The sequence below is a fragment of the Lagenorhynchus albirostris genome, chromosome 5 (genome assembly GCF_949774975.1).
Source record: "Lagenorhynchus albirostris chromosome 5, mLagAlb1.1, whole genome shotgun sequence".
Lineage (NCBI taxonomy): Eukaryota > Metazoa > Chordata > Mammalia > Artiodactyla > Delphinidae > Lagenorhynchus > Lagenorhynchus albirostris.
This window is the reverse complement of record NC_083099.1, coordinates 29,395,445-29,423,048: the sequence shown is the minus strand read 5'-3', so window position 1 is coordinate 29,423,048 and position 27,604 is coordinate 29,395,445. Positions and strand designations below refer to the sequence as shown.

The 27,604-nt window shown below is 35.4% G+C and overlaps 1 protein-coding gene across 2 annotated transcripts in view; it reads right to left on the bottom strand.

Annotated features, from left to right (window-relative positions):
• The window catches only part of STAG1 (STAG1 cohesin complex component), a 435,356-nt gene that overhangs the window by 373,248 nt on the left and 34,504 nt on the right, over nucleotides 1-27,604 (bottom strand). Inside the window, exon 1 of one of the 2 annotated variants that reach the window (XM_060149788.1) lies at nucleotides 8,725-8,845. The exons of the other annotated variant lie outside the window; for it this stretch is intronic. The gene's annotated coding sequence lies outside the window, so the exon portion shown is untranslated. Of the gene's footprint in view, nucleotides 1-8,724; nucleotides 8,846-27,604 lie in introns of those variants that run through there. 2 annotated transcript variants of the gene reach the window in all.

Genomic DNA, 27,604 nt, shown 5'->3' with positions numbered 1-27,604 from the left:
CGATTCCCATTACAAGATCTTGGTAATCAGGAAAAGTAAGCTCTCTTAAAAATTTGTTTAAAAAAAAGCCCTGAACTGAAAACTTGTCTCTTCCCACAACCTCAGATCTATATTACTACAAAAAAATTATTTGGCCTCTTACTAATAACAAAAAAAATCACATTTACAAGGCCAGACAAAGACAAAAGCGCTTATATGTGGAATCTGGGAAAAAACAAACAAGAAACAAATGAACCTCTATACAAAAAAAGAAATAGACCCACAGACTTAAAAAACAAACTTATGGTTACCAAAGAGAAAGGGTGGAGGGGGGGTGCGTGCGGTAGATAAAGTAGGAGTTTGGGATTAACATATATACAATATTGGGTTGGCCAAAAAGTTCCTTCGGTTTTTAAGTAAAAATAAAGACACATTTTTCATTTTCACCAAGAATTTTATTGAACAACATATTCACGGTTTTGTTCCACTACCTTCTGCCATTTTTCAGGCAACTTTGTAATTCCATTTTCCCAGAACTTTTTAACTTTTTGAGCAAAGAACTGTTCCAGGTGCCTTTTACAGTCTTCCAGGGAACTGAAATTTTTTCCATTAAGAGAACTTTGTAAAGACCGAAATAAATGGAAATCCAAAGGTGCAACATCTGGTGAATATGGCACATGAATCAGAACATCCCAGCCCAGCTGCAACAGTTTTTGCCCGGTCATCAAAGAAACACAGGGTCTTGCATTATCCTCATTGAAGATTATGTGTTTTCTGTTGACTAATTCTGGATGCTTTTCGTCAAGTGCTACTTTCAGCTGGTCTAATTGGGAGCAGTACTTGTTGGAATTAATTGGTTTTCTGGAAGGAGCTCATAATAGAGGACTCCTTTCCAATCCCACCATATACAAAACATCACCTTCTTTGGATGAAGACCAGCCTTTGGTGTGGCTGGTGGTGGTTCGTTTTGCTTGCCCCACAATCTCTCCCATTCCACATTATTGCACAGTATCCACTCTTCATCGCCCATCACTATTTGTTTTAAAAACGTAACGTTCACATGTCAGTAGAGAATTGCATGGGGAAATATGGTCAAGAAGATTTTTTTCACTTAACTTATGTGGAACCCAAACATCAAAGTGATTCACAAAACCAAGCTGGTGCAAATGATTTTCAACGTTTGACTTGGATATTTTGAGTATGTCGGCTATTTCCCGCGTGGTATAACATTGACTGCTCTCAATTAATGTCTTGATTTGATCGCTATCAACTTCAACTGGTCTACCCGACCTTGGAGCATTGTCCAGCAAGAAATCTCCAGCACGAAACTTCAAAAACCACTTCTGACACGTTCGATCAGTCACAGCACCTTCTCCCTACACTGCACAAACCTATTTTGTTTCAGCTGTGTTTTTTTACCTTTCTTGAAATAATACAGCATAATATGCTGCAAATGTTTTTTTTCCATCTTCAATATTAAAATGACTACACAAAAATTCACCAATTTTGATGTCTTTTTTTAAATGCACACTGATATGACAGCTGTCACATACAATCTAACGAAATTGTTTCAAATGAAGTTAAAAACAACTAAGCTCTACTAGAGCCATCTTACAGAAAAAAATCAAACTTTTTGGGCAACTCCATACTATATATAAAATAGATAACCAACAAGGACCTACTGTATAGCACAGGGAACTATACTCGATATTTTAAATATTCCCCAATATTGAACCAATACGGGAAAAGAATCTGAAAAAAATAGATATATATCTATGTATAACTGAATCACTCTTCTGTACACCTAAAACTAACACAATATTGTAAATCAACTATACTTCAATTAAAAAAAAAAGAAAGCAATATGCTTATCCTCCCAAAAAAATCATATTTACAAATTATAACATTCACGTCAAAGAACACACTACCCATTAAGGAACAACACATGCATTTAATTATTCCAAATAATATCTTTACGTTCAACTAGTGAAATCATAGCACTTATTGCTAGCACAAAAATAACTAAAACATATTACATAATTTTCAGGAAATTTTCAATGATTTGAATATATGTGTCAGCAACAATTTACAGTAAAATTATTCACTAATCATTTCAATTTTACAGATTCATTCAACATTAGCAGCAATGTATGTAGTAAAAAAGCACATAATTTCACATTACTCTCTTGGTTTTTCCACCCCTGTAGCCAAAAAAAATTCTAGTATTCCCATTTAATAAATGCAGAATTTGGTGTATGAGGCCAAGGTCACCAAGCAATTAAGTGGCAATGCCAGGGGAAAACACTGATTCATAATTGATTTTTAGACTACACTGGTAAGGCTCTTGCAAAATTCACGCATTCCTCCCATACTCTAATTTACCCAAATAAAAATACATTCACTTTAAAGAAAAAAGCTACAACTCTAGATTTTTTCTTTTTTTTTTTTTAATCAACTTGTACTTTGAAGAAAAATCATGTATCCCAGTACATGTTGGGATAAATGTTAACTGACACCACAAAGAGTTTCAATAATGGATGGATTTTCCAGCTCTTGGTGAACTGTTTATTTTTGTTTTGCATTTATAAAGACTATGCCAGAAAGAACACAAAAACAAAGAGGCTCAAGTTTTTAATGGGATTTTTTTCTCTTTAAAATAAATTACCAAAAATGTGTATATACCTTATAGCTCATGTTTTTTTCTCTTCCAGATGCTTTATATATCTATGACAGGTACTATCTCATACTCTATTTGGTTCTCAATACAGCCTACTATTATCTTCACTGATGCAGATGGATAGGAAGTAAAGGACAAAGCTAATGTCTGGACCCAACATATCTCTAGATAACTCCTTTGACAGAACTAAGAAAAATGTAAAGATAAACTAAGAAATACTTGAAAAACAGAAGGGCTATTGAAGAAGAATTTTAATGAGAAAGTAATATACTGAAATGGTAAACAAATACAAATGATGTCAAGTGCAGAAAAAACAAGATAAGGGAATAAATTAATATTCTCATCTCCAGTGCTTTATGAGGTGGTAGGAAGTTGAGCTGCTGAAACAAGAGCTGACTCACATAACCCATTCAAATAAAACACATTTCTATAATTTCACTCAAATAAATATGCAGAAACACTTTTTTTTTCCTCCCCCCTTTGGTTACTGCTTACCAAAGCAAAGATTTCCCTGACCTGGAGCTGGCATTCTAGCCAACATACATGAGCCTAACCAGAATAATAGAAATGTCATGAGAATTCAGATTAGCCCACAAAAATGAAGTCCACAAACTGAAAATCATTGCTCCTGCTAAACGTATCAGTTAAGACGGAAACAGCATTTTTAATGGCTGTATGTGCACTCACAGATATGTGTGTTTCAATACAAAAGAATATCTTAAATTTGGGAAGTGGGGGTTAAAAAGTAAATAAGGATACATAACGAAAAGTAAGACTCCTACAACCCCTTATCCTAGAGGCAAGTAGACCCACAATTGTAACCAATTGTGTCGGTATCTTTTCAAATGCATTATATGCCTAAACAGACATATATGTATATACTAGGAGTAATTTTTTTAAGCACTGCAATTTAGAGAGAAAAAAATTGTGACAAAATTTTGCTATTTTGTATTTTTGACATCCACATACTTCCGTTAAAACTTTACCACAAAACAGAAATTAACAAAGTGTTATCACCAAGATGTAAAAATCAACAACTGGAGAACTTGGAACAAGGTAAGCACTGAGCAAGTGTACCAACCACTCCACTCCACCCCAAAACATACATACACACCCGCCTAGGCAAAAGAAGAAACAAAGAGAATTAGTATAGCAGATAAACTTCAGATTTGGAATACAAGAGCACTGTTAGACAAAGGAGATAAACTTCAGATTTTGAATACAAGAGCATTGTTAGACAAAGGCCACAGTGAAGAAGCTGCCTAAACTAGTAATTCCGATAAAAGGAAAAACAGACTACGCAGAGCATACCAACATGGAGTATTCAGGTCCTGAGAAATGAAAATTATCTTAAATGCTTCATTAATTTATGGTTAAACATTTTTTGCACAGATAGTTTATAAGCAATGTTGTGTACTTTATATGTTCCCACTGAAGTAGAAACATAAATTCAATTTTTTTCCACTGTTAGTGATGATGAATCTGATCATTTAGTTAATAAGATGGTAAGATTTACCAGATCTTTCCCTTTACAATTTGTGGAATGATACTGTTGCCCAAAGTATCTTTCATGTAATGGTGTTAGAATCCATTGATGATCCTTATCTGAATCAGTTATTTCATTAGTGATTGCAAAATGGTAATTTTCTAATTCTTTTTTATTTCTTTCCCATTTATTCACTGGCATTTTTCTATTAAAAAAAAAAAAAAACTTCCACCGACAAGCAAGGATAAACTATAGCTCTGCCTAAAAATGCAGCAGAAATGCTTAATTCTTTACCTTTACTTAACCGTTTTTTCAGAATAAGGAGTTTCTCCTATGTACATTCCTAGAGTAGCAAGTCAGTTTCTCTCTCTTTCTGTCTTTCCAAGTAGCCCTGTGGATCCACAGATTTTCTATAATCAATTACAGTTATTCTTTTTGATGTTAAAATTGTTCCAAATTTACCCAGTGGGTTTTTTTCATGCACAGGGAAAAAATTGGAGACCAAGAACTGTGTCATCTAATGGGCAGGCTTTGAAGTGGAAAATTTCCCCCTTTCTCCTTAGATATTAGTTATGAAAAAAGATTAAAATATTGAGGTAGTGACACTGTAGCATATACATACAACTTATAATAGGGGCTGTGGGACCCAATTACATTACAATTTTCTAAATCCTACATCAAGCAGTCATTTCTGATGACCTAAATTCATCTTTGTTTAACCTTCTACTCCTTTTAGATCTTACCACATGTGTTCTAATGTATTATAAAATGTATGATCTAATAATTATATAATTATAATGTATTATAATTAGCACCGTTTTTCCTCCCAAAAATGAAATAAGAAATGAAATGTCTCTTCATCCTGGACTCAGAATATACTCGACATTATCAGAGGATGAAGAGATTTTACAGTATAAACTAATTATAACAAGATTTTCAGCAAACACAGTCATTCAATGTTTTCAGTTCACAAGGAATACAGAAAAGAGAGGATCAAGTTAAAGAACATCTCTGAAACAAAGAAAAAACAGGTTGGGATGTTTTAAAAATAAGCAGCCTTGTCTAGTAAAGAAGTCAATATCTTAGAGGGAAAAGAGCATGAGGTATTCTAGATTACAAGAGAACAAAGACATAACAACCATGGGCCTTGACGTGGTCCATTACTCATACAAGGGGAGGAAAAGACACTATGAAAGACTTTTGGAATCAACTGGGTAAATCTGAACACGAACTAAGTATCATAGTAAAATATCACTCTTATTTTTCTTAGACATGATAATGGTATAGTCATATACAGAAATGACATTTTTAGGCAATGTAGACTGACATATTTATGGCAATGAAAACTTATGTCCACACAAAGACTTCTAGACAAACTTCAAGAAGTTTATTTCTAATAGCCAAAAATCGGTAACAACCTAAGTGTCCAACAACAGGTGAATAGATGTACTGAATATATCCATAAAACAGAATGCTACGCACCAATAAAAAAGAGAGAACTACTGATACATGCAACAATGTGCATGACTTTTAAAAGACAATGCCTCACAAATAGAAACCAGAAGCAAAAGTATATACTTATGATTCTATATATTCTATTTAAAAATTCTGTCGCATATACTGACAGAAAGCTGAACTGTAGATGCCTGAGATAAGAGTGGTGGCGTATATGATTGGGAGGAAACATGACAAAACTTTCTGGAGGGCTAAAAACGTTTTTCATCTTGATTGTGGTGGTGGTGGTTACAAAAACCTATACATTTGTCAAAACTACAACCATGCACTTAAAATTCAAACATTTATAAACACTATCCACAATAAAGTTGATTTTAAGAAATAAGTAACAAAAAAAAATCCTATTCACAATTGCAACAAGAAGAATACCAAGAAATAAATTTAACAGAGGAAAAAGACTTGTACATTTTAAACTACAAGACACTGATGAGAGAAATGGAAGATGACACAAATAAATGGAAAGATATACCATGCTCATGAATTAAAAGAATTAATACTGTTAAAATGTCCATACCGGGGGCTTCCCTGGTGGCGCGGTGGTTAAGAATCCGCCTGCCAATGCAGGGGACACGGGTTCGAGCCCTGGGCCGGGAAGATCCCACATGCTGCGGAGCAACTGAGCCCGTGCGCCACAACTACTGAGCCTGTGCTCTAGAGCCCACGAGCCACAGCTACTGAAGCCCGTGTGCCTAGAGCCCGTGCTCAGCAACAATAGAAGCCACTGCAATGAGAAGCCCGCGCACCGCAACACCGCAACTAGAGAAAGCCAGCGAGCAGCCATAAATAAAAATAAATAAATAAATAAATAAATAAAATAAATAAATAAATGTACTAGGGGAAGAGTTAAAAAAAAAAAAAAAATGTCCATACTACTCAACGCAATCTACAGATTCAGTGCAATCCCTATCAAAATTCCATTGGCATTTTTCACAGAAATAGAACGAACAATCCTAAAATTTGTATGGAACCACAGGACACCATGAAGAACCAGAGCAATCTTAAGAAAGTATAACAAAGCTGGAGGCATCACACTCCCTAATTTCAAAACAGTATGACACTGGCATCAAAACACACACACAAATCAACGAAACAGAATACACAGCCCAGAAATAAACTGAGGAATATACGGTCAATTAACTTATGACAAAGGAGTCAAAAATATGCAATGAGGAAAGAACAATCTCAATAAATAGTGTTGAGAAAACTGGACAGCCACATGCAAAAGAATGAAACTGGACCACCATCTTACATCATTCACAAAAATTAGCTCAAAATGATTAAAGAATTGAATGTAAGACCTGCAACCGTAAAACTCCTAGAAGAAAATAAAGGTGGTAAGATCCTTGACATTAGTCTTGGCAATGATTTTTTGGATTTGATACCACAGGCAAAGGCAACAAAAGCAAAAACAAACAAGTGGGACAATATCAAACTAAAAACCTTCTATACAGCAAAGGAAACCATCAACAAAATAAAAAGGCAACCTACTGTATGGGAGAAAATATTTGTAAACCATATTCTTGATAAGGGGTTAATATCCAAAATATATAAAGAATTCATACCACTCAATAGCAAAAAAAAAAAACATCCAATTTAAAAATGGGCAGAAGATCTGAATAGATATTTTTCCAAAGACATACACATGGCCAACAGGTATATGAAAAGACACTCAACATAACTAACCATCAGGGAAATGCAAATCAAACCAAAATGAGATATCACTTCACATCTGTTAGAACGGCTATTATCAAAAAGAGAAAAAATAAGTCTTGGTGAGAATGTAGAGAAAAGGGAACTCTTGTATACTGTTGGTAGGTATATAAATTGGTGCAACCACTATGGAAAACAGTATAAATGTTCCTCAAAAAATTAAAAATAGAACTACCACATGATCCAGCACTTCCACTTCTGTATCTGTCCAAAGGAAACAAAAACACTGTCTTGAAGAGATCTACATTCCCATGTTCATTGCAGCATTATTTAGAATAGCCAAGATATGGGAGGAAGCAACTTAGGTTGCACGTTACATAAAGAAAACATGATATATATAGATAGATATGACTGTACATGTATATATGTGCACACACATATATATCTATATATATGCAATTAAATATTATTCACTTATAAAAAAAGAAGAAAATCTTGTCATTTGTGAAAAATGGATGGACTGTGGGGGCACTGTAAGTCAGACAGAGAAAGACAAATAATACTACACGATCTCTTAAATGTGGAATCTAAAAAATTAAAAACAAAACAGAACACCAAACTCATAAATATAGAGAGGGGATTGGTGGTTGTCAGAGGCAGGGGGTCAGGGTGGGCAAATGGATGAAGGTCACCAAAAGGTACAAACTTCCAGTTATAGAATAAGTAAGTCCAGGGGATTTAATATACAGCATGGTGACTACAGTTAATAATGTTGTATTATATATTTGAAAGTTACTGAAAATTTTAAAAGTTCTTATCACAAAAAAAATTGTGTAACTATTTGTGTTGATGTTTACTAGACTTATTTTGTGCAATATATACAAATATCAAATCATTATGTTGTATATCTGAAACTAATATAATGTTACACATCAACTACATCTCAAAAAAGGGAGCACTAATAAAAAATACTTTCTTAATTGCGGTGACTGATGTTTTCACAGATGTACACTTAAGTCAAAATTTAATAAACTGTACAATTTAATATGTACACGTTATTGTTGTCAATTCTAATTCAATAAAGCTGTTAAAAACAAAGCTAAATGAAGTCTTGAATAATTAGTTCCCTCTTCCCCTTTCCATAATAAACAAATGCTACAAACAACCCTGAAAATGTAGACTACTTTAAAAGAAAAAAACTAAGTGAACTGGGAAAACAACTTGAATATAATTGAGACTACAAAAGCAACAACAGATGTCTTTTTTAACTGTGAAACGCTAAATGATATTAGTTTAAATAAGGACCTATATGGGAAAGCTGATATGCCAGGAAGTTTCAGACCCAAATCTCACTAACCACCACTTCCTTTTCCCCAACCAACTTCCAGCCAAGAGTGACCATTTAACAAGGTCCAACCTTGAGATCTGAAGACTACTTTGGAGTTACTGATACAATCACTGTTGCTTCCCCTTCCTCTATCTTCCAGTGCTTGGAGCCATATCAACCATATGCAAACATGAAAAAGAAGCCAAAAATTAATCATGGAGATACCTGTTCTGATATCACTGTACCAGTGAAGCAATACAAGCCAATTATGTAAGAAAAATGAAGCCTTAATTTATCAAGCCAGGGTAGTCTGGTTTTCTGTTACCTAATACCAAATTCAATGCTAACTGATACAAATAAATACAGTCACCATTTCTTTTTAAACACTGAGATATAATTGACACATCATAAAATTGACCCTTGTATACTTTAAATACACAATTCAGTAGTTTTTAGTTTATTCACCAGGTTGTATAATCATCACCACTATCTAATTCCAGAACATTTTCATCATCTGCAAAAGATACCCTACACCCATTAGCAGTAACGTCTCCTATCCATAGCCCCTGACAATCATTAATCTACTTTCTGCCTCTATGGATTTGCCTATTCTGGTTTTCATATAAATGGAATCATACACTATGTGAACTGGGTTTGGCTCTTTTTACTTAGCATAATGTTTTCAAGGTTAATCTATATTAACTAAAGCATGAATCATTACTTCATTCCTTTTTATGGCTAAATAATGTTTTGTTGTATACCACATTTTCTTTATCCATTTACCACCTGATGGTTGGAGACAAAAGCAATATACAAAAGTCAATAGTTTTTGTGCTGGAGAAAGAAATGGAAATGAGATTAAAACGTTCTCATTATAACAGCAGCAAGACCTATACAATACTTTTGAATGAATTAAATAATTTGGCACTAAATATAAATTTAAGGAAACTATACATTCTTATCAAAATCATAAGCACTATCATATATTTAGAAAGCACTATCATAGGCATGTCAGTTGTCCCCTATATTAAGTAATGAATTTCATGTAACTCAAATTAGAATCCAAATAATTTTTATATTATTATATTTTTAAGGAAGAAATGACCACATTTATATATAAGAACTAATGCTGCAAACCAAAGATGAAAAACAAGGGTAACTTGGAACGTGCTTCAAATATGAAAACATTATTGTCACAGAAAACAACTCAATAAAGTATTAATATAGAAACAGAACAATATCAATAAAATAATAAACTGAGAAAGAGTGCCATAAAAATGAAAATTTTGAATAAAATAAGGGCAATCATTCAAGTCAGTGGGAATGGATGGCTTAATTAAATATTTTTAAAGTGCTGGTAATATTGAAGAAAAACTGGGTGCTCTAATGTTATAAGACATACAAAAATAAACTCAAGACAAATGTGAAGTGTAAAAGATAAAAATCTTGCAGGAAAAAAAGCTGAGAAACATTCACAATTCAAAACTAAAAAGTATAAAGGGGTTCGCATAAAAAAGTTTTGGGGAAAAATAAAAACATTTGCAACAGAGGTAATGAAGTATTAATGTTTTAACACACAGTGAGCTCTTACAATCTGTAAAAGACAAACAACCCAAATAGAATTTGGGCAAAGGCTATCAAAATAACAATTCACAGAAGAGGAAAATTACATGTCCACACATGTAAGAAAAGATGCTCAATCTCATCAGTACTCAGGGAAATTCAAATTAAAAATAACAATGAGGGCTTCCCTGGTGGCGCAGTGGTTGAGAGTCCGCCTGACAATGCAGGGGACACGGGTTCGTGCCCCGGTCCGGGAAGATCCCACATGCCGTGGAGCGGCTGGGCCCATGAGGCATGGCCGCTGAGCCTGCACGTCCGGAGCCTGTGCTCTGCAACGGGAGAGGCCACAACAGTGAGAGACCCGCGTACCGCAAAAAAAAAAACAAAAAAAAATGAGATAAACATTACACCTATCGGGCTGGCAAATGTTTAAAAAGCTATAGCCCAATTCCTAGCAATGAAGTAGGAAAAAGTATTCTCACACACTGCTAGTGGAAAATTTTGGTAGAAAGCAATTTGGCAACATCTACTTAAATAAAAAATATAAAAACCCTTAAACCCAGCAATTCTACTTCTGGAAATCTATCCCACACAAATAAAAGCATCTGGAAGTAAGGACATATATTCAAAGATGCAACACTGTTTAAAGTGGCAAAAAACTAGAAAGACAATATTGGATAAATGTGGGAATGGCTAAATAAATTTTATATAACACCATGAAGCAGTCTTCTGGCGTCATGAAAATAATGAATAAAAGTTATGGACAGACAGCAGAGTTATTCCTTAGATGGGGGATTTCTCTAACGTACTATTAGTGAAAACGGAAAGATGCAGAAAAGTATATATAATGATCCCACCTTTTTAAACTCATCATCACAGCAAGCCTATATATGTAATTGGGAATACAAATATCTGTATAAGCTATACGAAAAGAGACATAAATATGGAGCAATATATTATACTGTGCTATATACACAGTTAGAATGGAAGTAGTTCTGACGCAGTGAGAAGGGGAAGTTTAGAGCTAAGCCAAAAAGAATGGCACAGGAGGATAAATTCTCATTTGTCTTTATGTAAAAATTATAAAGTATTTTTTATTTTAAGCAGACATGTCAAGATACAAATTTTATCCAATATAAGAATTAAAGAATTACACTTACATATAATAAAGAAAACTAAGCATTGCTTGTTGTAACACACACAATAATTTAATACATGGTAAAAATATATGAATAAGAACTATCAATTGAATTATATAGAGGAAAATAAAATCATTTAAAGTTGTAATCTCTCTGACTAAAAATATATTAACCTGGGAATTATAGTTCAAAATGCTACAAAATGACAACTTTACCCATGCCCTACTTGCAAAATATGCCTCTTTTATGCTAGAACTGAAAAGTGTATCAAACTCACCAATATTTAATTGTATGATTTAAATGCAGCTTTCATATGTGAAATTAAGCCATTCAGTTATACTATGGATCTGCCTGTAGCCTTAGGGGAACAGCATACTCCCTTAAATCAGGCATAATCCAAGCAAGGCAGTATATAGGCATGAGGTCATAAATACGAACTGAAATACCAGGTTATACAAACTTTCTATAAAATTAATATAGCCTCTGTCATTTACTAACACTGGCACTATATAAACAAAGATAACTTCATCTTTTAAAATGTTTTAAGACTCAGCTAAACAATGGCATACTGAAAGAATTATACACCTTAACCAAATGGGATTTATTCCTAGAAAGCAAGGATGGATCAACATATTAAAATCAATCAATGTGGAACTTCCCTGGTAGCACAGTGGTTAAGAATCTGCCTGCCATGTCCAAGGGGACATGGGTTCAAGCCCTGGTCTGGGAAGATGCCACAGAGCAACTAATCCCATGCACCACAACTACTGAGCCTGAGCCCTAGAGCCCGTGAGCCACAATTGCTGAGCTCACGTGCCACAACTACTGCAGCCAGCATGCCTAGAGCCCATGCTCCACAACAAGAGAAGCCACTGCAATGAGAAGCCCACACACTGCAACGAAGAGTAGCCCCCACTTGATGCAACTAGAGAAAGCCCATGCGCAGCAACGAAGACCCAACGCAGCTAAAAATAAATTTAAAAATTTATTTTAAAAAATCAATCAATGTAATACACCACATTAACAAATGAAAGGGAAAAATTACATGATGATTTCAAATGATATAGAAAAAGCACTTGACAAACTTCAACACCATTTCAAATTAGAAACTCAACAAACTAGGAATAGATGGAAATATCTTAATATGATAAAGGCCATATATGAAAAACCCACAGCTAATATTATACTTAATAGTGAAAGGCTGAGAACTTTTCTCTAAAATCTGGAAGGAGTTAAGGATCCCTACTTTCACCACTTCTATTCAACACAGTACTAGAAACCACAGCAATTACGCAAGAAAAACAAATAAATGGCATGCAAATAGGAAAAGAAGTAAAACTGTGTGTACATCACATAATATTATATGTAGAAAATCCTAAAGATTCCACACACAAAAAAAAGCTTTCAGTACTAATTTTAAAGACTTAGGGCTTCCCTGGTGGCACAGTGGTTGAGAGTCCGCCTGCCAATGCAGGGGACATGGGTTTGTGCCCCGATCCGGGAAGATCCCACATGCTGCAGAGCGGCTAGGCCCGTGAGCCACGGCCACTGAGCCTGCGCGTCCGGAGCCTGTGCTCCGCAACAGGAGAGTCCACAACAGTGAGAGGCTCGCGTACTGCAAAAAAAATAAATAAAAATCTAGCAAACTTACATGATACAAAATAAACACACAAATATAAGCTGTGTTTCCATATACTGAGTATGAACAATTTGAAAATGAACAATTCCATTTACAGTATCATCAAAAATAAAATAATCCTTAAAAAACTAATATCAGAGCTACCTGAAATCCCGCTCCTGGGCATATATCCGGAGAAAAACATAATTTGGAAAGATACATGTACCCCAATGTCCACTGCAGCACTACTTATAACAGCCAAGACAGGAAGCAACCTAAGTGTCCATTGACATATGAATGCATAAAGAAGATGTGGTGTGTGTGTGTACACACACACGCACACACACACAAAATGGAATATTACTCAGCCATAAACAAAGAATGAAATAGGGGCTTCCCTGGTGGCGCAGCGGTTGAGAGTCCGCCTGCTGATGCAGCGGACGGAGGTTCGTGCCCCGGTCCGGAAAGATCCCACATACCGCAGAGCGGCTGGGCCCGTGAGCCATGGCCACTGAGCCTGCGCTTCTGGAGCCTGTGCTCCGCAACTGGAGAGGCCACAACAGTGAGAGGCCCGCATACAGGAAAAAAAAAAATGTAATAATATCATTTGCAGCAACATGGATGAACCTAGAGATTATCATACTAAGTGAAGTAAGCCAGACAGAGAAAGGCAAATGTTATATATCATTTACATATGGAATCTAAAAATAATGATACTAATGAACTCATTTACAAAACAGAAATAGACTCACAGACATAGAAAACAAACTTATGGTTACCAAAGGGGAAGCGGGGAGGGATAAATTAGGAGCTTGGGATTAAAATATACACACTTCTATAAATAAAGTAGATAACCAACAAGGACCTACTGTATAGCACAGGGAACTATACTCAATATCTTGTAATAACCTATAATGGAAGAGAATGTAGAAAATGAATATATATATTTATGTATGTATAACTGAATCACTTTGCTGTACACCAGAAATTAACACAACATTGTAAATCAACCGTATTACAATAAAAAAAATTTTTTTAATTTATTTATTTTTGGCTGCATTGGGTCTTCGTTGCTGAGTGCAGGCTTTCTCTAGTTGTGGTGAGTGGGGGCTATTCTTTGTTGCAGTGTGTGGGCTTCTCACTGCAGTGGCTTTTCTTGTTGCGGAGCATGGGCTCTAGGCATGCGGGCTTTAGTAGTTGTGGCTTGCGGGCTCTAGAGTGCAGGCTCAGTAGTTGTGGCAAACGGGCTTAGGTGCTCCATGGCATGTGGGATCTTCCTGGACCAGGGCTCGAACCCGTGTCCCCTGCATTGGTAGGAGGATTCTTAACCACTGCACCACCAGGGAAGTCCCTCAATAAAAAATTCTTTTAAATAAAAAATAAAACTGGCAAACTGAAAAAAAAAAAAATACTTAAGAACAAATGTAACAAGGAAAGCAAAAGGCTTATATACTAAAAACTACAAAAAGTTGTTGAAAGAAATTAAAGAAGAAATGAACAATCCAGCAATTCTACTTCTGAGTATACACCAAAAACAAAAGCAGGCTATCAAAGAGATACATGTATACCCACATTCAGAGCAGCATTACTCACAACAGCACTTGGAAGCAATCCAAGTGTCCATTGATGGGTGAATAGATAATGATACAATATATACATGTAATGGAATATTATTCAGCCTTAAAAAGAAAGAAAATTCTGACACATGTTATAACATGGATGAACCCTGAGGACATTATGCCAAGTGAAATAGACTAGTCACAAAAAGACAAATAGCATATGATTCCACTTATATAAGATACCTAGAGTAGTCAAATTCATAGAGACAGTAAAACAGTGGCTGCCAAAGGCTGTGGAGAGTGAGAAATACAAGGTTGTTGTTTAATCAATATGGAGTTTCAGTTTTGCAAGATGGAAAGAATTCTGAGATTGGTTATACAACAATATGGAAGTACCAAATACTATTGAAATGTGCACTTAAAATTATGATGGTAAATTTTACATTATGTGTACTTTAACACAATTTTTTTTAAAAAACCTACAGCTAATCTCATACTTAATGTTGAGAAAGCAGACACTTTCCCACTAAGATCAGGAACAAGGCAAAGATGTCCTGTCATCACTCTTTTTAAACACTGTTCTAGAAACCCTGGCTAATGCAATAAAACATGGAAAGGAAATAAAAGGTATATGGATTGGGAAAGAAGAAACAGAACTGCCTTTATTCACAGATGAAATGATTGTCTATGCAGAAAATCTGAAAGAATAGACAAAAAACTCCTGTATAATAAGCAATTATAGCAAGGTTGCAGGATACAAGGTTAATATACAAGTCAATTGCTTTCCTATATTCCAGCACTGAACAAGTGGAATTTTAAATTAAAAACATAATGCCATTTATATCAGCACCAAAAAATGAAATACTTAGGCACAAATCTAAAAAGCTATACACAAGATCTATATGAGGAAAACTAATCATGATGAAACTGATGAAAGAAATCCAAGAACTAAATAAATGGAGAGCTATTCCATGTTCATGGATAGGAAGACTCAATACTGTCAAGATATCAGTTCTTCCCAACTTGAGCTATAGATTCAACACAACCCCAATCAGAATCAACAAATTACTCTATGTATATCACAAACTCATTCTAAAGCTTAAACAGGTAGGCAAAAGACCCAGAAGAACCAACACAGTATTAAAGGAGAAGAACAAAGTCAGGGTGACTTACACCACCCAACTTTAAGACCTGCTTTAAATCTACAGTAATCAAGATAGTATGATACTGGCAAAAGAACAGATAGCTAGATTAAGAAAATATTACAGAGAGCCCAAAAATAGACCCACACCAATATAGTCACAACTGATCTCTGACAAAGGAGCAAGGGTGACACAACGGAGAAAAAAGTAAATGTTTTCAACAAATGGTGCTGGAACAAATGGACTTCCACATGCCAAATTAAAAATAAATAAAAAATAAATCTAGACACAGATCTTACGTTCTTCACCAAAATTAACTCAAAATAGATCACAGGCCTATATCTAAAATGCCAAAGTATAAAACTCCTGGAAGATAACATAGGAGAAAATCTAGATGATCTTGCATTTGGAGAGAACTTTTTAGATACCACACCAAAGGCACAATTCATACAAGGAAAAAAATTGGTAAGTTGGACTTTGATAAATTAAAAACTTCTCCTCTGCAAAAGACACTCTCAAGAAAATAAGCAAAGTCACAGACTGGGAAAAAACATATGTAAATAATGTATCTGATAAAGGACTGTTATCTAAAATATACAAAGGACTCTTAAAACTCAACAGTAAAATAGACAAACAATCCAATCTAAAAATGGGCAAAAGATTTGAACACCTCACCAAAGAAGATATTCAGATGGCATATTAGCATATGAAAAGATACTCAAGAAGACACATCTATTGAAATGGCCAAAGTCTGGAACACTGACAATATCAAATTCTGATGAGGATGTAGAGCATCAAGAACTCTCTTATATTGCTGGCAGGAATACAAAATGGTATAGCCACCTGGAAGACAGCTGGGGGGTTCTTACAAAACTAACATACCCTTACCATACAATCCAGCAACTGCACTCCTTGAAAGTTATCCAAACGAACTGAAAACCTGTGTTCACATAAAAACATACACACAGATGTTTATAGCAGCATTATTCATAATTGCTAAAACTTAGAAGCAACCAAGATGTCCTTCAGCATGTAAATGAATGAACTGTGGTATTATTCAGCAATAAAAAGAAATGAGCTATCAAGTCAGGAAATGACAGCAAATGCATATTTTTAAGTGATGTAGCCAATCTGAAAACACTACATACTGTATGATTTCAACTAAATGGCATTCTGGAAAAGGCTAAACTATGGAGTAAAAAGTGGTTGCCAGAGGTTAAGAGGATGGGAAGGATAAACAGGCAAAGCACAGATTCCTTTTAGGGCAGTTAAACTATTTTGTATAATACTATAATGGCCGATAAATGTCATTATACTTTTGTCAAACTCAAAAAATATACAATAAAATGAACGCTAATGTAAACTATTGACTTTGGGTGATAATGACGTGTCAACGCAGGTTCACTAATTATAACTACTGAACCACTCTGTTGCTAGTGAGGGAGGCTGGGAATGGTGGGGGGAGCAGGGCGCAGGGTAGGGCTATACAAGAACTCTCTACACTTTCAGCTTAATTTTGCTGTAAACCTAAAATGCTCTTACCAAGAAAAAAAAAAAAGGAAAGAAAGAAATGAAGTATTGATAAATGCAACAACATGGATGAATCTCAAATGCATTCTGCTTAGTGAAAGAAACCAGAATCGAAAGGCTGCATGCTAGATGATTTCATTTATATGACATTCTGAAAGAGGCAGAACTATATGGGGTTGGAGGAAGAGGTGACCACATAGGGGCATGAGAGAACTGTTAGAATTCTTCTATATTTTGATTCTGTTGATAGTTTCACAACCGATGCATTTGTCAAAACTCATGAAAGAGTAATTTCTACTATATGTAAACTACACCTCAATAAACCTGACATGAGAGAAAACTTTGCTTTCTTCAACATCTCTAAGGATATTCTTTTTGATAAGTTATTATTTATAATGTTTGGGATTTTTTCATTGTAAATAAGCTTTAAAGGTTTTAGAATATAATGAATATAGTAATAACCTTTCTGCTTTACAAATTAAAATTTAGAGCTTACCACGCAACACTTTTTACTTTGAAATCTATTATAATTCCTATGCTCCTTATGGACTAAGTTTCCTCATTTAATATTACATATCCTCCAAAACAGGTGGTTCACAACTTCAATCAGAGTACAGTTCTCAAAGTGTGGGCCCTGGACTGACATCAGTATTGCCTGGGAACTTATTAGTACTGCAAAGTATCAGGCCCCAAACATGACCAAATAAATCACAAACTCTCAGTTTGGGGCCCAACAATCCCAGAAGAACCTTACAGGTAATTCTAACACCGTTTTAAGAACGCCTAGCCACAACTCCAGATGAATTAAATCAGATTTTCTGGGGTGGGGTCCAGCCATCAGTATTTTTTTTAATTCCCCAGATAATTCTAATGTGTAACCAAGGTTTATTTTGATTCAATAAGTCTTGGGTTGGCATCAGAGGTCAGATTTTTAACAAGCATCCCAGTCATTTCTAATATCAGTAGCCCAAGGATCTCTGATTTAAAAAAAAAAAATCATGCAATCACAAATAATGACTACAATCTACTACCAGAATGTACTGTACTTTTTTATTACTGGTAAAACTCATCTACTTGAACATTTTGAAGTTAGACACAACCCAGACATTTTAAAATCTGGAGTTATGCAACTAAGAGGAATAGAAAATGAAGAAACCAAAATTTCCACAGCCTGACTGCATTCCCTAGATCTGTATCTTGTTTAATAGAGAAGTTAGAGCATATATTTATAGAAACTGGACTACACAGCAAATATTTAAATAAATAAACATGAGGTATATTTGGTGCAAGTGAGATAGCCACAATCATTTTTTTTAATTGAAATACACATTACAACTATAGAAAATCCGATGATTATCAAACTTTAGCACTAACACAGGTTCTGTTTGTTTTGGATTATTTTTAAACATTTGTTGAAGAAAAGTAAATGATAGGTGAGCCAACTGTCTACTTCTATTAAAAACTCACTTTAGTATTAAATACTCTGTAAAACTTAAAAACTAAGATAAAGTTTTATTTGAGTTTTAGTATTATAAGACTCCACTTTTGACATTTCTTTTCTTTTTTTCCCATCTTCCCCTGGCTTTCCATTTACAATCTTTAAAAGCAGAATATATATAACAAAACATATATATATAGATAGATATAGATATATATATATCACCTGACAGTTTACAAATCACTTTCAGATACATTCTCTCAGCCCCATTAACAGGCATCATTATCAATTTACAGAACAGGAAACTGTGACTAAAGGAGGTATATGACTTACCCCCAAAAATCAAATAAGCCAAGATGTAAACCTATATTCTTCTGCTTCTCAATGCTATTTTTAATTGCTAAAAACCAGTGATTGACCCACACCTTAAGACCCACTGATTCCTGAAACAATAGGTGTAAAGTAATTCTCCTTAAGATGATCCCTTACTTCCTGAATGTATCATTTTCTCTTCTTAGAATCCTATTTCACATCATAAAATAGTAAACAAGTTTGTGGAGAACACACTTTCTTGTTTTCTTATTATTTTAATCTATATATTTAAAAGCATGGGAAATCACTGCTTCAGAAACGTAGAATTTCCTATAAAACTGGGGTTCCTCTTTCTAAAAATCTCCTGTGATGAGAAATCATTTTAGAAGGTATGAGAATAATGAGGGCAGAATGCTGTTCCCATAGAGACTCTTAAGCAAAAATCTTCATTCCTGAGTTTCTGTATGTAACAATTCAACCACACTTGCTTTACAGTCAAGAATCCAAACAGTTTCCTATTTTGCTCACATTAGAAAATACTTTGATACTAGTGTTATTTGCTAGCCAGCTGTCTTACTGGAGAGATCAAACCATCTTTTTGCTCCTACTAAAAATATCTCCCTTTAAGGTCCCACCAGCCTACTTAATTTTATAGGGAGACAATGCCTCTGCTGAGATAACTGCTTTATTCATACACTTAAGGATTCTGTGTTTGACTGTTTACCCATTGTTGTATTGTAATTTATAAGAAATATATATTTGGTCCTCCTGGCACAGAGCTCCTAAAACCTATGTAATTTCCTAAGGGATCAGAGCGATAATGTCTTTTGTTATTCGTAACAAGCCCCTTTCACACACCTGAGTTTATGTTAATGAGATGATTTTTAGAAAGCCTCTAAGGATAGGAGCTGGTTGCCAGGGAACCAACCACGTAGTTAGAGGATCAGACCTTTCAACCCCATCCCCTGACCTCCAGGGAGGGGAGAGGGAAAGGGATGAAGATTGAATTAATCACCAATGATCAATGATTTAATCAATCATGCCTGTGCAATGAAGTCTCCATAAAACCCCAAAAGGAAGTTCACAGAGCTTCTGGGTTGATGAACTCGTGGAGGCGGGGGTGCCACGTCCCTTCCCCCACACCTGGCTCTATGCCTCTCTTCCATCTGACTGTTCCCGAGTTGTATCCTTTTTATAATAAACCTATAGTCTAGCAAATAAACTGTTTTCCTGAGTTCCATGAGCCACTCTAGCAAATTAACTGAATCCAAGGAGGAAGTCGTGGGAACCTCCATTTACAGCCAATTGGTCAGAAGAACAAGTAATCTCTGGCCAAATGCAAAAAGTAAAGAAAAATAAAGATTAAAATTTTTTCAAAATTTGAACAAAATTCACAAAGTTATAGAGTATTCTGAATTAAATAAATATATTATAACAGTAATTTAAGACAGAGCATACTGAATCTGGGCCATCTTTCCCAGACCTATGAATCAAAAGTCTATCATAACAGTAGGAGACTTAGTTAAAGGAAGAGCCAAGGGATGAATCAAATCCTCAGTGTTGGAAGAGGTAGTTTATATAGGAGTTTCTTGATTAAGTAATTTTTAAGTAATTTTTTAATTAAGTAATTTTTTAACTTCAGACCGGGGATCAAGTTGCAATTTAATTCACTAGCTGTATTTTCTGTTTATGACAATAGGAGCAATAAATCTTTCTTCTTTGATTATTTATCTTCATTTAAAATAACCTAAGATGCTCTGAATATATTTAATTTCAGTAATTAAGATCATTACGATGATTTCTTTGATTTTCACAAGATACCAAAATTTTTTACTATGAAAGGTCTATGTCATGGTTTACATGAAAAAAAAGAAAAGAAGAGGGGAGGGGAGGAGAGAAGAGAAAAGAAATCTAGGCATAGGGTTTAAAGAAGAATGGTGTGAGGGGCTTCCCTGGTGGCGCTTCCCTGGTGGCGCAGTGGTTGAGAGTCTGCCTGCCGATGCAGCGGACATGGGTTCGTGCCCCAGTCTGGGAAGATCCCATGTGCCGCGGAGCGGCTGGGCCCGTGAGCCATGGCCGCTGAGCCTGCGCGTCTGGAGCCTGTGCTCCGCAACGCGAGAGACCACAACAGTGAGAGGCCCGCATACCCAAAAAAAAAAAAAAAAAAAAAAAATTAGAATGGTGTGAGAAGTTATACCTAGAACTCATGATTTTAAGTGGTAAGAGTTAAAGTTCATAACAAAAGTAGTTTTCTAATGGTTACAAAATACCAGTTTTCTGTGGGCTGAACAATTTCATATTATGCAGGCTTACCTGTATTTTATACAAGTTCAACATATCAAACTACATTCACAAGATTCTATTTTTGTCTTCAAAGGTTACAAAGCCCCCCCCCACCCTCCCTTCCTTTTTTAACATTTTATGTTAGGGTAGGCTTATTCTTAAATTTGATTAAATTAATAAAGGAAGAGAACTGTCAACTGCAAAGAAAAGAAAAGTATACATTTGTCTCTTAAAAATATAAAGTTAATTATACTTTGATATTTTCTTTTAAACAATGAGTATCATTTTTAGGCAGCTTTACAAATGGTCAAGCATGACAAAATATTCAATTTCACTAGTAATTAGAGGAAAGCAAAACAAAACAATAATATACTATTTTTTAACCATCAAATAAGAGAAATTAAAAATTCATCATATTCAGTGTTAGCAACACTCAAACTGAAGATAAGAATATAAATTAAAACAATCTTTTAGGAGGGCATATTTGGAAGATCTTGTAGGAATTTGACAGAAATATACTTAACAAAGATCTAAAAATAAATTTGTTTATTAAAGGGCTATAAATTAGAAATAAGCTAAATGTCCATACTATACCATGCATGGACATGCTACGCATAGTAGATTCATCCTATGGAAATACAATGCAGTTGCTATAAAAGAACAAAATCTATCCTTATGCAGTAATATGAAAGATGTTCACAGTAAGAAGTTAAAAGCTATAAAAAAAAGATGTATAATATGAATTATATTTGTTTCCTTGGGCTGCCATAACAAATTATCACAAATTTGATCGCTTAAAACAACAGAAATTTACTCTTCACAGTTCTAGAGGCCAGAAGTCCTCAAGGTGTAGGCAGGGCCCTACTCTGCACAAAGGCTCTAGAGAAAAATCCTTCCTTGCCTCTTCCAGTTTTTGTTGGCTCCAAGTGTTCCTTGGCTTGTGGATTCAAATCTCTGCTTCCACCTTCACATCACCTTCTCCCCATATCTGCTGACTTCACATGGTCTGCTTCTCTGTGTCTTGTCTTCTCTTCTAAGGAGATTTGTTATCGGATTTAACTTCCACCCTAATCCAAGATGACCTTACCTCAAGATCCTTAATTATATCTGCAAAGACCCTTTCTCCAAAAGTCACATTCACAGGTTCCAGAGGTTAAGACGTGGACATTTACGGGGGTCTATTCAACGTTATCCAGCCCAGTTACATTTTGTTAATTGTATACATGTATGAGCATACATTTTTAAGTAGCTAGAAAAAAAGGGGTAACGAAAGGATACAGAGAAAACCATTAACAGTAATTACCTCTCAGGAAGGGGAGGCAGATAATAAAGTGAATGGGAATTCTCATACTCTACTTTATATACTTCTGAAAAAAAATTAAATAATGAGCACTTTACTTTCCCACTGCCCTAGACAACCATTTCACACACACCCACATTAAGTCTCTCTTCAATCCTACAACAAATCTTTTCCCATCTTTGCTCAGCTTCCCCCTTCACTGAAAAGACAAACTGTCACAAAACTTCCACAAACTAAAAACCCTACATTTACCCACTCATCAGCACCTGCACCCACATACTTTACCTCCCTTCAGTGAACTTGTCAAGGTTATATTCCCACAATTCCTCAATTTTTTTCCTACATCAATTTTTTACACACAAATTGATCATTCACCTCAGCAGAGAAAAACATTTTCAATTTCTTTTTTTATAAATTTTATTATAAATGTATTTATTTAATCTTTGTCTGCATTGGATCGTCGATGCTGTGCACGGGCTTTCTGTAGTTGCGGCAAGTGGGGGCTACTCTTCCTTGCGGTGTACAGGCTTCCCACTGCAGTGGATTCTCTTGTTGCGGAGCATGGGCTCTAGGCACGTGGGCTTCAGTAGTTGTGGCACACGGGCTCAGTAGCTGCAGCTCACGGGCTTAGTTGCTCCAGGGCATCTGGAACCTTCCCAGACCAGGGCTTGAACCCGTGTCCCCTGCACTGGCAGGCGGATTCTTAACCACTGCGCCACCAGGGAAGTCCCCCTCAATTTCTTTTAAAAATCTTCTCTGGAACCAATTTTATATGTCTATACTTGCTATTTCCAACATCTCTCATCCCATTCTTTCTTAAACTCACTCCTATAAGACTTTTTCCCCACTATGCCACCAAAACAGCTAGTCAAGGTCACCATTAACTCCTTTTGGTAAACCCAATGGTCAATACTCAGTCCTCGACCCATCAGTAGCACAGTCAAAATTAAAAACATTTGTTGTCTTCCAGAATACCTTACTCTTCTACCTGTCCTCCTTTGTTGGTAACTTCATTGGAACCTCCTCTCCTCCCCAACCATTTCAGATTTGAGTACATACCCCAGTGCAAAACAACCCAATGGGCTCTTCTCTATCTATGCCCAGTCCCTACAGATGACAACATGTAATCTTACAGCTTTAAAGATCATCTAAACTAATAATCTCAATTTTTTATCTTTAGTCTAAAAATCTTTCCCAAGCTCTTGGTTTGTATTATGCGACTACTTACACTGACATCACCACCAGGTATCTGCGAAGCTAAATTTCCCTACCATCAAATATCTACAGCAGATAATTTACTTCTTCAGGTCTTTGGTTCTCAATAGCTTTATTCTTACCATTCTAATAAAAATTGCAACTTTCTACCTCTCAACACTCTCAATACTCTTACTTTGCTCTACTTTTTTCTTTTACAAGAGTACTTACCACTTTATTTACTTATGTTGAGCTATTGTTTATACTGTGCCCTCCTCCTCAAACTGAAATGTAACTTCCATTAGGATAGGGATCTTTGCCTTCTTTGTTCACTGATTTATCTAGAATACAGCCTGTCACATGGTGAACACTCACATATTTGCTAAACTGATTTTTTAATTTAAAAAACTTTTAAATAAGGAAGCCGTTCCTCATTCTGCTCTCATTTGTAGTTGATTTGCTACCGAAATTTCACTTCTGTCTACCTATGATCTAACTCTGACCTCTTCTAGCTTTATTTCTAAAGCTAACTGAACAAGTCCTCCTCTGTGACACATCATTCTGTGTCACATCTCCTATCCAAAACATCAATTCAGTTTCAGTTTTAACATCCTCAGTTAAATAAACATATTTTAAAACTCATCCTTATTTTAAAATTCTCTTGATCAACTCCAAATTCAGACTCCTCCAAATTCCTGTCTTTGACACAAGATTTTAGTTTGACTTTTTTTTTTTAATTTATTTTTGGTTGCATTGGGTCTTTGTTGCTGCACGCGAGTTTTCTCCAGTTGCAGCAAGTGGGGGCTACTCTTCGTTGCGGTGAGCTGGCTTCTCACTGCAGTGGCTTCTCTTGTTGCAGAGCACGGGCTCTACATGCACAGGCTTCAGTAATTGTAGCACACGGGCTCAGCAGTTGTGGCTCGCGGGCTCTAGCGCACAGGCTCAGTAGTTGTGGCGCACCGGCTTAGTTGCTCCATGGCATTTGGGATCTTCCCGGACCAGGGCACAAACCTGTGTCCCCTGCATTGGCAGGCAGATTCTTAACTACTGCGCCACCAGGGAAGCCCTAGTTTGACTTTTCAAACCCTCTTTGGGGACAGCAGGTAGGAGGCTGATGCAGAATAATCACTTGGGTAGTTTTTTCCAAAATATAAATAGTATCTTCCTCTCTACTCTGACCCTACATTTGCACATTCTGATTTATCAAGGGAAGTCATAAATAGATATATGCTTTCCAAAAAACTTTTCTAGACACTTCTGATGTTATATAATCCCAATCACTATACTGACAACCAATGAATTAAAATATAAAAAATACTACAGGTTGTGATTCATAATCTTTAAGTCTTCACATCCATGTTTCTCTAAAAGAAAAATACTTTCAGAGGAACAAAAAGTTAATAGTTAATTAACAGATTAATCAATAGATTTGATTAATCCTAAGAAATAAGGAGGGCCCTACCAAGTATCCACATCATGTCTACATACTCCACCTTCAGAATTCTAAGCTTGTTACCATGTTACATGCCCCCAATTCTTCCTTTTGCCTGCTAATGCCTATAAATTTACTTTAGAATATTCAAAACTGCCCAATTGTTGAAAAGGAAGAGTTCACTCTTCCCTTTGATATGCTACGTTCTTCTACACTCCTAAAATGTGACAATGTCCTTCCAGCTTCTCTTTTTGCCATACCTCCCAAATTATTTCTTCCTCCCTGTCCTGAAAGCTTTGCCTAGAACTACTAATTGTAGAAAATGATCTCTGGATGCTCATGCTAGTCTCCATTCCTAATTCTGAGCAACTAAGTACCAAGGGGACTTAAAGAAAAAGGATCACTAAACTGGGTTTCTAACTTTAGAAACTTTCCAACTCAGTTTTCTCATCTACTAAATGCACATACAGAAGTAGATTATTTCAAAAGTCCCTTCCAGTTACAGGATGTATGATTCAATGATTCTGTTACTTACAATGGGATTGCTAGAAAAAAATTAACACAAGGTCTCTCAAGAACAATTTAAAAAAACATTTTATGTGCTTTCTCAACTATTTTAAGTAGATTTAACAATCCCTATCTTGAATTACTGAATCTTCAAAAACCCTTTAAATATACTTTATTTTTAAAATATCCAATTTGCCTACAATATATTAAAATGGACTTTAAAAAAACTGACTTTTATCCTTGAATATTTTGGTTCCTGACTAAAACTTAACACCTAGCTGACACACCACCACTATTCTATCCTCAAATATCTACATGTGTATACAATTATAAAAAATCTTATTAAAAAAGAACCTCTTCTTCAATGAAAACATCAGTACCCAATACCTCATTATAGGAAAATTACCTCTCCAGAATTAGTATTCGTTCTACTTTTTCAGAGAAGTCCTAGAAGTCACTGTATCCCATAATCAAAAGCAGCTCAGTGAAACAGATCCAGAAGCACCTGAACTTGCTTCCTACCTCTGCCACTTAATAACTGGTACTAGCCACCCCACTGTGTAAATATACCTAGCCTCTCTGAGCATCAATTTTCCCAACTGAAAAGATAAAGAAAATACCTATCTTGTGGGGATGCTCTGAGGATTAAAACAGATCATATAATGCATCTTTCAGTGTCCTAGGAATATAGCAATTACTCAGCAAAAGGTAGCTATTACTTTTGTGAGAATCATTTAACAAATCCATTCTTTCTACCCACTGAAACTTCAAATGAAGTCTGCTAATTAACATTGTAATATATGAAGAGCTATTTCTTTGCCCCCAGTTTCACTATACGAATTAACTAGATTTTAATTAGTGATTCAAACCTAATTTAACTACTCTTTTACATCTTTTTTTTTTTTTTTTTGCAGTACACGGGCCTCTCACTGTTGTGGCCTCTTCCGTTGCGGAGCACAGGCTCTGGACATGCAGGCCCAGCGGCCATGGCTCATGGGCCCAGCCACTCCGCGGCATGTGGGATCCTCCCAGACCAGGGCACAAACCCGTGTCCCCTGCATCAGCAGGCGGACTCTCAACCACTGCGCCACCAGGGAAGCCCTACATTTTTTTAAATGAAAATCACTAATTGTTAAAATTATTTACAACCAATAATGACCAACATTAAATTAAATTATTAAATTAAATTAGCAGGTATAACTTATAAATTCAACTACCAATTCATTCATAATTCACTTCATTTATCCAGGTTCAGTTACTGATTTTAGGTCAAAAAACTGAAAATGATTATAAGCAAGCAAAAAAGCCCCAAAATACACATGCAAACACTAAGAACTGAAAGGAGAAACAGGCAGTTGAATAATAATAGTTGGAGACTCTAAAACTCCTACTTTCAACAATGGCTGGAACATCTAGACAGAAGATCAATAAGAAAATAGAGGATCTGAGTAACATTATAAATCAACTAGATGTAACAGACATATACAGAACACTCCACCTAACAAAAACATATGCTCTTCTCAAATACACATGGAATATTCTCTGGGATAGGCCACACGCTAGGTACCCAAACAATCCTCAGTAAATTTAAACAGACTGAAACCTACAACGTATTTTCTTGGACCACAATGGAATGAAACTACAAATCCATAACAGAAGGAAAACTGGAAAATCAGCAATATAAACCCACCCTTAAACAAGAAACAAGTCAAAGAATAGATCACAAGGAAAGTTAGAAAATAACTTGAGACTAATGAAAATGAAAATACAAGTTACCAAAACCTTGTATACAGCAAAAGCAGTGCTCAGAAGGTAATTTATAGCATGTAGAAACACCTACATTAAAAAGCACTATTTCAAATCAGTAACCTAACTTTATACCTTAAGGAACTAGAAAAAGAAGAGCAAAACAAAACCCAAAGCCAGCAGAAAGGAAATAATAAAGACTAGAAC